The sequence below is a fragment of the Gallus gallus genome, chromosome 12 (genome assembly GCF_016699485.2).
Source record: "Gallus gallus isolate bGalGal1 chromosome 12, bGalGal1.mat.broiler.GRCg7b, whole genome shotgun sequence".
Taxonomy (NCBI): Eukaryota; Metazoa; Chordata; class Aves; order Galliformes; family Phasianidae; genus Gallus; species Gallus gallus.
In genome coordinates this window covers 4,249,072-4,264,123 of record NC_052543.1, presented here as the reverse complement: position 1 = coordinate 4,264,123, position 15,052 = coordinate 4,249,072, and the positions used below count along the sequence as shown (strand labels likewise).

Genomic DNA, 15,052 nt, shown 5'->3' with positions numbered 1-15,052 from the left:
TCACTTTTCCTCCTTGCCCAGTACCTAGGTTTATTCTGAAAAACTTACGTAGCCTTGCTAGGAAAATAAGTTATCTAGCCTAGAATGCCATTAGCTAGGTAAGACCTGCAAAGAATCTCAAGAACTGTCATTAAACTGCATGCAAAATTGAAAACAGGTAGCTTTTATGAAAGGACACTTTAATCAAGAAGAGGAAGCATACATTTTATCCACAGTCTAGAAATAAAGATAACATCAGTAAAGAATAATCAGAGAAAGTCTAATGAAATAGATTAAAATTAGTTCTTCTAAGAAATTTGACAGGTGGCATCATGCAGAATTTGACTAAAGATGCCCATCTTTACAATTTCTAATTCAAAGAGCAAACAAAAAGAAAACTCTCAAACTCCTAGTTTACTGTGAAAGTAACAACATAATTATCAAGAGAACCAAAACTTAAATATAAAGGTTGGAGATAAAAGCGTTCAATTTCAGATTGACTTGGGCAATTAGATTCAGCCAGAGTTGTCTTCATACTCAGAAGACAAACAGGGGTAGCCTAGAAAACGTGGTTTTGGTTTTTATTTTCATAGAATTGGATGGGATCTTGAAGATCATGTTAGCATAGTACACTGCCTGGGCTAACCTCTGTAACAAGTAATTATTTACCCGTAACGTATATACCATGGATGTATCTGTACTGCATTCATATATGAGATAGCCAGTTCAGACAGCATGGGAACTCTGTGTTAGACTCTGTCAGATCATGTTAGACCTTCCTAACAAAACCTGCTATGTGATAAATCTCCAGCATCAAGGAATGGATCCAGGAGGATTGCTAAATAGATTTAAGAGAGACTGGCAGCAGATTCTCTTGGAGATTTGTGTACATCTATATGGACAATTAACTGCATCACACCAGTCACTAATTCCAATGAATACCAACGGCGCAGTCTCACTGAAACACTCCATGCTCATGTCCTGCCTGCAGTTCTGCAAAGGGCTACAAGCACTAATCGACTTCCAGACCCATGAATGTCTCAAGTGAGAAATCTGCAAAACAGCAAGTATAGTGGAAGTATATAGATGATACACTGACATAGCCAGGGCTCAAACAGATCTTGCAGAATAGTATTAGACTTATGCCATAATCCACATCCAGTTTTGAAAGTCAACACTGTCTTACGAACACAATTCTCAGTGAAGACTTGAGAATCTTTGAAAGCAACTACTTTCTGGAAGCTGTTCACAGAAAGTCCAAGCTCAGTCTTGTTTGAATGCTCTATGAGAAGCGTCAAATAGCAGGGACACATACCTTTCCCATCCAGAAACCTTGGGGTATGCTTTCGTAAAGAGCTGCAAGGTAAATGGCAGATTAATGGCCTCCACATAATTAGCCCTGCTTCTCACTCTCAGCCAAACAACTTCAACTGCTAGCACTGTAAAGAGTACTTTTAAATATACTAAAGTGCTACAAATTGTTTCATCTCTTCTTTAAGGAAAACAAAGGTTTAAGGTTCCCTGTAGAAAGTGAGCAGCAAGTCTGAAACATCTAATTAAACTATAACATACAATGTTACATTGTACCACATACATCCAAGAGAAAGCCTTGCTCAGAGGCAGTAAGTGATTTCCTCAGAATGTACAATGAAGCTCTCCCTCATATCAGGGCCATAGCTCTCCTTCTGAAACTGGCTGAAACAGCAGCAGCAGAGGTTAGGTGTTGAAAGGAAAAGTCATTCAGAACATGAAATTCTGCTCACGAAGCCTCATCTCAGTCTGACTGTGCACACCCTCATCTATGTCCTTTCATTATTTAACTTAAATTAATAAAAAGGGGGGAGCATTTTAAAAAATACATGACCCTCCCCTGCAACTAAATGAGGCTGATGTATTCAGGGGTTGGATGATGACAGCTGATTGCAGCTTCTCACTCCACAGCAGTCCAACTTCTATCTAAAAGCTGCCATGACCTTGAATAAATTACCTAGACAGCAGAAAGAAGTAGTATAGCTTTCACTATGTCATCATCTTCACTTAACACTGCAAGACCTCCTACGTTATCTTATTCTCCTCATCTTTTCATGGGAAGAAAGGTAAGGAGCAAGAACAGTAAAATAACATTGAAGGTAATCTTGTTTATTTTAGAGCAACAACCATTTGAAAAAAAAATAAGTTCTGTGTTAAGATGACCAGGAAGTCACATCTATGAAGGCTGCACCAGCGCTTCATCACTTCCGATAGTGCATATTAAAGCAGAACAGAGGGAAAGAATAATGTATGTGCACAGAATAATTTATGCAGATTGAGATGAGAAGAAGTTGCGAGTGCCTCGTGGTCGCTCTGAGAGAGGTGATTCTTGAACAGAGGACCCAATGAACCCTAGGAAGCCCAAAGAAACTCTTGGTATAAACTATTATGTGATCTTGTAAAAGAAGACAGTCAGATCCCTACACGAGCTGCAAACTCATCAAGTTTTCATATTCTAAATTATCAAGTGATATTAAAAGTAAAAATGAAAAACAATATTTCTGAGCCAAAAGTGTTCTATTCGGATAACTACGCAAGCCGGACAGTCTCAGAGAAGACACTGGAGACAACTGACAAACCTGACTTGTCAAACTCAGTTATTGGGAATCACAAAACCAGGGAATGATTTCCAGACACTTCTGTGTGATAAAGATTTTTAATTGCCAAATCTGGCATATCCCAGGTGGTATCAGGATGCCAGCAGCCATGCAGCTCAGCAGAGGCACAGGTAAATGCCAGACATACAGCAAAACAAGCAATTGCCAGTAATTGCCTCTTAGAATTTACTTGAATTCTTCATGATTTCCAAGAAGAGTAATGCACGTCCATCTTTAACAGCAGTATTCAAAAAGTCCAGAGCATTATGAAGACTTTATTTTCACGTTTTCTTTTAATAACAGCAGTTCAATTCCATGACCAGCCAATAACCAGGAAAGAAGCCAGGAGACTGGTGGCATTTGAACATCTCAAACAGAATAATAAGGGAATTTGCCCATCTGGATTAGGGTTAATTTGGAATTTAAAGGTTAAGTCAGACCAGAGTTTTTGTATCAGTGGTAGCAAAATATTAATTCCACACAGGATATTTTGCTTGTAAGTGGAAAATTAAGATCTCAACTTTGAATTTAAACCAGAGCAGATTTGCAACATGTTTAACATTCAAAAACACACTATCTCTTGCTACATGCATATAGCTTGACTATTACTGAATAGTAATTTCTACTTTTCTCCCTAGAAATGACACAGATTAAAAAGAAATGATAAAAGTTAAAAGCTTCAAATGAAGAAAAGATAAATGTAAATGAAATAATAGGACATATCTGTTGTGCAGCACACTTTGTGTTTCCTGTGAGCTTCTAGAAATGCCAATGTTTGGCCACAAAGACATTTAAAACCAGACTGAACAAAATCATGGCATTATTACTTACAGGGCAATTTCATTCTGGTTACAGCTTATTGTACCAATTATTGTAAGCCAAATGCTGACAGTTTATCTTGAATCAAAAAAGTAGCGTGTATAAGACAAAGGAACAAGTACTGAGTGAGAGAGAGTATAGAGTCAGAAATCAAAGCACATTTTAAGTAGATATCCTCAGCAATTAACCAGACATTCTATGGCCTTTTGCTACCTACATCTGAGGAACACACTGGCTGCTAATGGTTACCTTGCTTCTTTCAATCAACACCATTTCACGTATTTCCCCTAGAAAAATATGGAAAGGAAATCAAGCGAAAAAGTATTACATACTTACTGAAATTGCTTTTGATTGTGAATTTCCTAAAACACCTTTTGATTTAGTGGTTCAGTAGACCAGATGGAAAGAAGGGCCCCTACATTTCTGAAATTGCTGCAGATGGGCATATTATAGGGTAACTGTCAATTCTGACTACCCATAGCTAAAAATAACCTTTTCATCCAGATTGAACGCAGTTTGAAAGCTGCTCCTTCTACAAGTGTGCTCTCTTGGGACACAGGAACCACAGCACTACATTTCCCATGGGTTGGGAGAATACTTTTCCTGAGAAAAAGCATCTTTACTGAAGTGTTCCAATGTGCAGAACTGTAGCAGGCTCTTGAAGAGAAAGAGGATTAAGTGCTACTAACACATTATTGAGAGGAATATTCTGAGGTAATTATTGCATTAGTTCATGATTTGGAAAGCTGAAGAGCAGATTCAATCTATTTAAGGAAATGCCCCTTTGAGTTCCCTCTGTGATCTGGAGCAGTTTACAAGACATTTTTCTTCAACAAAATAAATATATAAAGCAGATAAAGCAGCCTCTTGAGGCCATTTCTTATCTGTTCAGACAGGAAAATAGGGGGCAATGCTATCTATGTACTGCACACCAGACTTTGTCCTCAGTGCATTGTGTGGGGAGTTAAAGCCATAGTAGTGTTACAGTGCAGTTTGCTTTCATGTTTTGAAACGCCCTTTCTATACCCATGGATTTCTCACATCCAGTCCATATACCTTGCAAATTACCATTACTGAGCTTCTCATGCAAACAGTATAACAGATCTGAGCAGCAGTGCCACACAGCTTTCCCATCAGCTTAGAAGCACCAACATCTCTCTGTCGTTCTCTGCTCCTAAGCAGAAATTTTTCATCCAAAAATGTTTTCTAAACTCTTGTTTTTCTTTGTCTCTCACTTTACGCAGTTGATATTCTCTAATTTTTGTGAAAACGTAATGCTTTGAGTATTTCATACCCAAATTTATTAGAGTATTGTGTGCAAGTATATGATTTCTGACACTCAGAAACTTAATCCTAAAACTGGAGGGATTCAGATTCTGTGTACCTGGATCCTTTGTTGATGCCTGAACTAGAAGGCCAAAGAGTCACCAGCATCTCAGGTTCTGGTAAGCATCTGCAGAAAGACAATCTCATTGTGGACTGCTCGGCAGTCAAAAGCTTATGCAAGTAGTTCACAGTCATAAAGTCAGCCTCCTTTGGAAGAACTGTAGTGGCTGTAGTACTTCCAGACACGCTGAAAAGGCTGAGTTGTTTCCAGGGACACAATGTTAGATAAAGTAGCATTATTTTTGTCACAGTGATCAGAGGAAGTTGCTTATCTAACAAAGAGCATTTGTGACACATTATTTATTGATGACAGTTTGGCTAATTATATACTGACATCAATAACTTAAAGCTTCTTTAAGCTGTCTCTCCACCAGCAATATTCATTCTCCAATATGTAAGTCACTTCAGTTTTCCCACTATCTGATAGAGATGATCTTAAAAAAAAAAAAAAAAAAAAAAAAAAAACGGAATGCTGCAGCTCACTTGACCCTACAAGCCTTTCTAGGAAGCAGCAATGCTGTGAGTTCTTGCTCGAGTCAGTGCTTAACCAGCCTCTTTCCTCAGATCTTGCAATTAGGAGCAGCTTTAAGGGATCTCTGAGATGCTGAAATTGGTATTTTGGTTCTATTATAATACAAAGCTTTACTGAACAGCACAGAAGCTTTTCTAGAACATCTTCAAGAGAGCTGCAACATTTCCTTATGGTTGATTAGTATGTGCTCACTGCTCTATATTTTGGAATATAGACCAATCAATTCATCTGGACCATACAACTCAAAAGTGGAAAAGTCTAAGAAGAATAAAAGCTTGAAAAATGCTATTATGGAAGTGAGTAAAGAGGAAAAAAAGCAAAAAAAAAAAAAAATAACAGAATGGCTTAGGTAGGAAGGTACTTTGAAGATCATTCAGTCTCAACCTCCCTGCTGTGGTCAGGACTGCCTACCGCTAGATCAGGTTGCCCAGGACCCCACCAAACTGGCCTTGAATGCCTCCAGGGATGGAGCATCCACAACTTCTCTGTGGAAAAAAGAAAAGTTTATTTCTAACAACAATATATAAACATACAACCAGTGGTATTTCGGAGAAGGCTCTGAGCAGTCCCAGCTTACTAACTGGAAACACAAATTATTGTATTAAGAGATAAAAGCTAAGAGCTTAATACAAATTATTGTATTAAGAGAAGCTAAGTCAAATTCACCAAAACTACATGCTTCACACCTTTCCTTGAATACAGAATGCTTTTCTCTTACAATGAGAGAAAAGAACATTAAACAGGGTATACAAAATGCTAAAAGATTGAGATAGTATGCTCCACTGCCTTAGATACTCCCACTGTAATTTTTTTCAAAGTATGCTAAATGGTGAAGATATAAAAACCTGTAAAATCAAATGGCTACCAGTTTGCTTTATAATTCTCATAATATTTTTTTATAATAAATTTTCTCAAACTGTAAGAATTCTCTTCTTGAAAACCGCTCTATTTCATACTTGGCTTTCAGAAAGCAGCAGACAGATAATTCCCAGTGGTCACACTAGTGAGAATCCCATGACTGGAGAATTATGCACAGCTATGAAATATTTACCTCTTACAGCATATTCCTGAGATCTACACATATCAGAATGAATTATTTCTACTTGAGCCACATTTGCTGCTGCTCAGCCTAGTTTTTTCCTTCTGAAGTCCTAATACTGTTACGCTACACCATTCATTATCCAAAATTTTTAAGTTTACCAAAACTAAAAATAATAAAGGTTCCTCAGCAGATTTTTCTCTAAAACATCTCGCACTGCAGGAAAATAATTAGAAGTATTTGTGTTATCCTGTCTCATTAAAGTCAGTACTTGACTACACTATCTGAACATGACATCGCTTAGCAACTACTGTGCATATATACCTACAGCACCAACTTATTTTGTGTGTGTACATTTGTGTCTGTGTACTTACAACTAGAGAGAGTGTGATGTATAAACCTTGAACATCTCACTTCTCCTCTGGCTATTTCTGACCTATTTTCCTTCAACCTCTTTTATTGAAGTCATGACAGCTTCTTCTTAGCCAAATCTCAAAGCTTAATTCTATCAAATAACCTTTTTTTGTATCATTCCACTCACCTCAACTCTACAGTTTCTTGGTATTCTCTCATAACCTTCAGTCTTTGTGCTGTTTATCCTCTACTCCACCTAATGGCCTATGAAGAAGTTTATACAGTGATCAAAAAAAAAAAAAAAAAAACCAGTAAAAAACCCCACATTGTTTTCATTCACCAAGTGACGTAAATCAGTTCAGCATTCAGGCTGCAGTAGCTGTGACCTGGGAGCACCTAGGAGAAATTTAAGTCAACCTGATAGCTCTCAAAATTTCTGTTGAGCTGTTTAGGCAGTTTGTAGACTTGTACTCTACTGTTCATTTTTAAGCATTCATATGATAAGAGCTTTAGACTACAAAAAAAAAAACTGAGAACCATTCCCTGATTATGCAAAACAGTCCTCGATGGTGAGTTCTTAGCCCTGCACTAAGTTGTAGTTACAAAGAAAACTAAGAATGGAAAAAGCAAAGGAGCAGGGGCACAAGGCAGTAAAGAACAGTTGATAGGTCAAAAGAAAAAAAAAATAGAATACTGCAAGTGAGATATTTGGGGAGGTCTTGATTCCTTTGTCCACATTTACAACTAAGGAATCTTCATAAAACTACCACCACAACCCTCCAGCAACATTTACATGACTCTTACTTCAATTCAGGTAAATTCTACTGACTCCATTTTTCATTTGTTAACCAAAAACAATAACCAGCAGAGTTGAAATCAAATAAAAAAAAATCTGAGGAGGGGACTTCAGGAGACTATCAGTCAATTTCCTTTTCTGCACAGCTGGACAACTGTGCCTACGTGGTTGCTTAAAGGCTTGCACAGTCTGTTCAGTCTTCATAAGAAACTCATGAAACCCATAGCACTAGCTAATGAGTCTTCCTGAGGAAAAACTCCTGACACTAAAACTCAGTTTCCTTGCTGCCCCACTAGAATATAGGGGAAAAGAGTGAAAAACCTACCAAACATTTTTTTTGCACATTAAAAGCATCTCTCCTTTAGGAACTTTAAACTAAGCATCACCCTTTCAGCTACTGCCTTGAATCTACAAAACTGTAGTTGGAAAATACTCTTAAAAAGTGTTTTAATTTAAATACAACCCTTTATTTGGGGGGAGGGGTTAGTTGACTTTGTTTTTGTGGAGAATAAGGTCTACAATGGTACGGTTTCAAAAACCAAAAACAATACTAGGCTGCTGAAATGCATGGACCCATTTCCTTTATGCAGTACCCACACTAATAGATAGCCAAGAAGATGAATGTTACTGTCACGTTTAACGTTTTCAGAATTACTTCATCATCTCAAAAATTCTTTGCATCAATATTCTTAAGAATCTTGATTCCAAGACAGTGAACAAATCTAATAGACATATTCTTGGACAGCTAAAAATGATAGTCTATTAATTTCTACAAAACCACACTTAAAGGATTCTAGAAGGACTAAAGAAACGTGTCCCAGAAGAGCTGCACGTTATTTATCTTGCACACGTAGTCTTGCAGCTCTAATTTCCATGATAAACTAGTAGAGAAAATTGAATCATAAAATTGCTTAGGTTGGAAAAGATCTTAAAGATCATCAAGTCCAACCACAACCTAACCATACTGCCCTAACTCTAACAACCTACCACTAAATCATGGCCCGGAGGACCACATTCACATAAGGGATTATTTTTAAGACCATGTTGTATGCAGATGAATCTGTCAGTGTACTTCCCTTTTTCTACCCTAAAATAGGGAACCCCTAACCATTTACTAAGTATGGATGCCAGTGAAGCAAAGATTTCCCCATCCTTTACTGAAGTTGTTATCTTAAAGAGGATGTTTTCTCTTTTGTACTTGCACAAAACCTGGCATAACTAAAAGAAGGCTTTTAATAGAGGCCTTCCCTCAAATAAATAACAGAAAGTTATCTATATGAAGTTAATGAAAACTGAAACAAAGTCAGAAAAAAACGTATCTGGTTATTTTAGCACGCTCTGAATTGAGAGATTCATTAACCTTATCATGACACAACTAAGGTTTTGCTGTTGTAGACCTTTCACCATTTTTCAATATAATTATTTTTAATTTCCCTGTAAGATGTCTTGCTCAACATCAAGAAATGCCTTTTACAGATGCGTGTCTTTAAACACACACTTCTATGTTAAAAATGATACGGAAAGTTTCGATACTTTAAAATAAAAAAATAAATAGAAAATAAAAAAGATTTAGCACTCCAGCAAAACTAGATACCCAAATCAACAGCTTCCAGAGACATCAGCTTTATAAGCATGTCTCTCAGCTGCCTGTATTCATTTTCCAACTACTAGAAAGTAATAATACATTTACTAGAACACTAAGAATCCATATAACTTGGAAAATGAAAGACCAAGTTTGTTCATGGCTCTGAAGAAGAATTTGCAACATTATACAATTACCTTCCAAAACACAAATGTGTATCTCCTACCTTTCACTGGAGAACTAAAAGTTTCCCTTAAAAATTCTATTTTAAGATACAAATATATTAATTCAGACTCACAGCATTGCCTAGAGATGTTGCAGAGTTTCCTTCCTTGGAGTTATTAAAAAATGACTTGCACGTGGTCATGGGCAACCTGCCCCAGGTGTCTATGCTTAACTAGGTGGTTAGACAAGATGAACTCCAGAGGTCCCTTCCAAACTCAAGTATAATTTGCATACACAGGGAAAACATTTGAACCACTGACTCAAGTACATTTATTTTTCTTCTTAACTGAATTAAAATTAGCACAGCTCTAAAATAAAGAGCATTAAATAACAATTATCAGACCTCTGATACTTAGGCACTTTTACTCTCTCTGTAGCTCAGAGCCCCTTCTGTAAAGTGGGAATAATTAGATCTTACATAGATTTTGTGAAGATAAATGATGTGAAGATAATCAAGAAATCTATGATCGCAAAATCATTGACACCATAAGCACCTTAAGAAGCTTTAATTAAATCAATATCAACAGAGGAGGAATTTAACAAGATTACAAAATATAGGAAAATGAACAAAGAGAAAAATAACAAAACACACACTACCAGCATGGTATTTTCTTCCTATCCATACTTTTCAGCTCTACTGAAAAGAATATTGTGTGTTTCTTTAGCCAAAAAACAATCAAATTCCTATAAAACATCAACTTAAAGTTGAACAATCTTACTTTTGGTATTTCCTACTATTCAAGTACATGACTTCACAATCTTTGAGGTAATTTTTTCTGTACATTTGAAATGTTACACAAAACATTCCAGATAAAATCAAAATCAAGGGAAAGTTCATCTGTCTGGATTAGGCTAACATTTACCCTTGGCTTAGCACTTTGAGACCTACCCCACTTCCTTCTTTCAACAGAAATCAGGCAGAATTTGTGGTTCTGAGGCAAAACCAGATGAAGAGCTCATGTGAATCCAAACAAAAAGCTGTTTTCACATGGCCTCTCGTGAACTAAACTGGAACAAGCAAGCCTGGCACAGCTCAATGTTCTTCGACAAGACATGCACAAAGGGTCTCGTTCTGCAAGGTGCTGAAGGTCTCTGGGTACTGAGCACTGCAGAATTGGGCCCAACTTGTTAATGACTTTTCATAGGATAGTGGGGATTAAGCACAATGTGACTCTTGCAGTCAGTCGCAGTCTGAATGAAACAGGAAAAACTCTTTTTGACTTTGCAAGGAAAGGATTTGTGCCTTCTCCTTTTTGCTGAGAACAGATGCTTTTATTTTCCCTAAGCAAAAAAAAAAAGTTGTTTTTTTTTTTTTTCCCTCACTAGGCTTTACTTGGAAACGCTAAGAATGTGTCACTCCCTTCAGAGAATGACAGGCCAACAACTAGACCTTCTTTAGCAGAGGACTAAGTTGTTGTTATATGCCAGTAAAAAACTATTGAGGTGGAATCAACCACAAAACCACGGGTTCTCTGTCTGTCCAGCTCCCTTTCCAGGCACAAGAAATCTCCAATTCCTGTCCACGGTGGCAGACAGGAGTAACAGTCAAAGGAGCTCACAGATACAGTTGCTGTCTCCTATACCTGCCAGACAGCTTCCCCACCTAGGAAAACACACAGCACAATGGACTAGTTTATTTTCTAATCCCTATACTATTTCCCTGGCTATAAAGTTAGCCCCATCTGTGGCTACCAATCTCTTTCATAGGACTGCTTTAACATAACCAAAATGATCAACACCTCTGTTATTACTGCAGCTTATGCTATTTACTGTTTAAGATTTGTACCAAAAAATTAGCTGTGGCATACCTTTTTTTTTTTTTTTTAAATCTTTTATCAGGTTGGTCCTCTAGGATGAGAAAAAAAACAGTAATTACCCAGACAGTCTCTGAATCCTGGGCACCAGTATTAAATGAAAGAGAAGTTTCAGAATCTTGTCTGTTCTTTCTAACACAGAATGAGTTTGAAGTTGAAAAACTGAGTTTTGATCAATTCAGTTGCTTACCTTTGAAAACTGTATACACGCATAGAACATGAAACTAATCAATACCCTAAATTACCAAATCTTTTTAAGGAAGTTAAGAAATCCTCCTTAAGCTCCTGATTTTTTCCCTCAGTTTTCAACACTGATATCTGCAGTCAACGACAAGTCAGCTAACTCAAATTAAGTCTTAAAACAGACGTTAACAGGGATAGACATTTTTAACTAAGCAGGAGAGCAAGTAAAGTGAATATAAACCCCCAAGACTATGTGCTGCTCCTTAGGCAGCAACAGGCCATTATGGCCGCATAGCTGCAAGAAATTATCAATTACACTGTTAAAAAAAAAATTATAGTCCTTGCTCTTATAGTGAGAGGTTTCTGCATGTATGAGAGGAAGATACTACCTAGGACCTACTGCAATACTTATCTCTCCAGTCCGTGTTTGGTTTTTTAAAGTAAACAAACAATCCATCCAAGACATTAATTAGGCTTTCATCTACTGTGTGATCTAGCCATCAAAGCTGGTAGAGAATGTTAAATTATCAGAGGAAGTAATTCTATACCTGCTACAGTAACGAGACAGTATGCTTTGTATAGACCTGAAGAAAGTTAACTGTTAATCATATGCCTTTGTAGCACTGCAAAGTGTTCTCTCAGTTTTCACTGCATTTGAACAAGTTGCTTTTTGACTCCAGTGATAGTTTTAGGAATGGTCAAGTCCACAGAAGTAATAAAAGCTCGAAACATCTCAGCAGAGAGGCTGAAGTCTTTACGTGCAGTCCTCAAAACATATTTGAGTTTGCTTCCAATCACAAATAAAAAGGGCTGAGACTTTTGGTCTACATGATGGAAAAGACATAACCGTACTAGCTAAAGGAAGGATAAAAGAAAAAACTCCTTTCCAAAGACACAATTGAAAGTGTCCCTTTTGGGATTTGTGCATTCATTTATGCACACACAAATCCAGCTTGTGCCCCTGCTACTAACCTCTGCTGGCATTTACAGAATGCCAGTCTAGTCTGCTGTGCAATACATAGCAACCGGTGTATTCCTCATCATGATTAACAATTAGAGCAATTGGCCTGAAGAAAACACATGACACTGATAATTCATGCATTTCATTGATTTCTTCCTCTCCAAGTATGAAGGGGTACCTTTTGCTATTTTTTCTTAGCCAAGTATGAAGGGGTACCTTTTGCTATTTTTTGTTAGTTTTTAAATTAGAATAATTAAAGTGTCTGAAGATACTGTGAATACAATTGAAGACTGTGGTGAGGCTATATACTTGTCAAAGGAAATACTTGACATCAGCTTGACAAATAGCAAATGCACTATTCGATTCTACCTGAAATTAGATCACTACTCACAATAATTACCACACTGATTCACAAATTGTCTCAAAAGTAGATGTTAGTAGTTCAAAATATTTTTACCCCAGCTAACCTTTTCCACAATAAATTGTATTTACTGTAGCCATAACTTAGAGGAGTTTGAATTGCAGACTCAACATTGCAAAAAGCAAAATGTACAGAAGGATCTGAATAGTGGTGTTGTTCGGAAGAAAACTAGTGCCTCCCCCTTCCTTCACAGGCATCAAGTAACATAATTGTAGGAAACCCGGTCATTATGCAAATCAATTCAGTCCTGTGATTGGTTATTGCAGTGTGAAAAGCTTCATCGCTATCTCTGAGTTCTGAAATTAGCAGCTAGCATCCACTCTGTCCAGTTTAGCCCATCAACTTTCTTTCAACTGTTTGTTTTTAGAAGAATCTTTCAATAAACTCATGATTCTTGAAACTAGCATTTATAAAGGTGTGAAACAATATAATGTGAACAAGATTTCTAGCTCAGTGAAATAACTCTTCTGAAAACATTTATCTGCAGGTTGACTTACTACACAAGTTAACTAGCCTAGTAATACATTTATTACGTATTAACTACTCTGTAATGTGCACAGCATATTTTTAAGCACAGAGGTCTACTGTACCTTTGTCTGATGTATTTAAAATATAGAATTTAATTCCAGATAGTCATTTTAATGCAAAGCCAATCCCAATATTTGAAGTTTGCTCTTCTATTTCTCAACTAGTTTGTCATATCCATTCTGAATTTTGAACCCATGCAACACTGTACCTTCTTAAAGTTTAACAAGGGAGTTTTCACAGAAGATAGGGAACAGAGGGAGGTGGTACAAGACAATCACTATGGCTTCAACAAGGGCAAGTCCTGCATGACCAACTTAGTGGCCTTCTATGGTAGCATAACAGAACTTCAGTAAGGCCTTTGATGTGGTCCCACACAACATCTTTCTTTCCAGTTTGGAAAGATATGAGTTTGATAGATGGGGTGTTCAATGGATGAGGAACTGGTTGCAAGATCATATCCAGAATGGCGGTCACTGGCTCACTGTCTGAATGGAGATCAGTGACAAGTAGTGTCCCCCAGGGGTCAGTACTGGGACTGGTATGCTTTACCAACTTCAACAGTGACATTGACAGCGGGATTGAGTGCACCCTCAGCCAGTTGCAGATGACACCAAGCTGTGTGGTGCAGTCAAAATGCCCAAGGGACAGGATGCCATCCAGAGGGACCTAGACAGACCGAGCAGTGAAGCCCACTGAACCTCATAAGATTCATTAAAGCCATGTGCAAGGTTTGCACTTGGACCATGGCAACCCCCACTATCAATTCAAGCTAGGAGATGAAGGGATAAAGCACAACTCTGCTGAAACAGACTTGGGGGTACTGGTGGATGGATGGCAAGCTGGATACAAGCCAGCAAAATGACCTCACAGGCCAGAAAGACAAATGCATGAAAAGAAGTATGACCGGCTGAATGAGGGAGGTGATCCTGCTCCTCTTCTCTGCTCTAGTTGGACTTCACCTGGAGTACTATGTCCAGGTGTAGAGTCCTGAGTATATGAGAAACACAGACCTGATGAAGGGAAGCCAGAGGAGTGCCATGAAAATAATCCAAGAGATGAAACACCTCCCCTATGAGGCTGGGCCGAGGGAGCTGGAGCTGTTCAGCCTGGAGAAGAGAAGGCTCCAGGGAGAACTGAGAACAGCCTTTCAGAAGCCAAAGGGAGGGGGAGGGAGGGAGTGCTGTAAGAAAGGAGAGGCCCTTTAGCAGGGTCACTTGTGACAGAAAGAGGAAACAGTTTCAAACTAAAAAAAAGAAAGATTGGTATAAGGAAGAAGGTAGGATATTCTTCGTTCGTTTGTTTTTATACATGCAATCAACGCAGTGATGCACAGGTTGCCCAGAGAGATGGTGGATGCTCTGCCCCTGGAGACATCAAGATCAGGCAGGACTGGGCTTTTAGCAACCTGACCTAGCTGTAGATACATTCAGTTTCCAGGATGGAAAGTCAGACACCACTTTTGTTTGGGCACCAGAAGCAGATAAGTTTAATATCATACTGGCTATTTTGGCCAGTAAACTGTTAGTATTATGAAAAGCTTTTCCACAGAACAACAACAAAAAAACTCTAATAAATAACAAGAAGTGGTTTGGTGGGTTTTTTTTTTTTTAATGACTTTAAGAAGTCTTAAATGTGCTTAAATTTTCACACAATCATAAAAGAAGGAAAAGAGGAAAAGACAATAGCATATGCTAACATTCAAGAAAATGACATCAAATGTAGAGTTCTCCCTTGGGAAACAGTCTTAACTTATAGCCCTCTCAAAGGGAACTATCGCAGTTTTGGAGAAAAAAAAAAAAGAACTCA

The 15,052-nt window shown here is 37.8% G+C and overlaps 1 protein-coding gene across 2 annotated transcripts in view; it reads right to left on the bottom strand.

Moving 5' to 3' along the window:
• The window catches only part of SLC6A11 (solute carrier family 6 member 11), a 104,855-nt gene that overhangs the window by 63,923 nt on the left and 25,880 nt on the right, over positions 1-15,052 (bottom strand). The window lies entirely within an intron of this gene.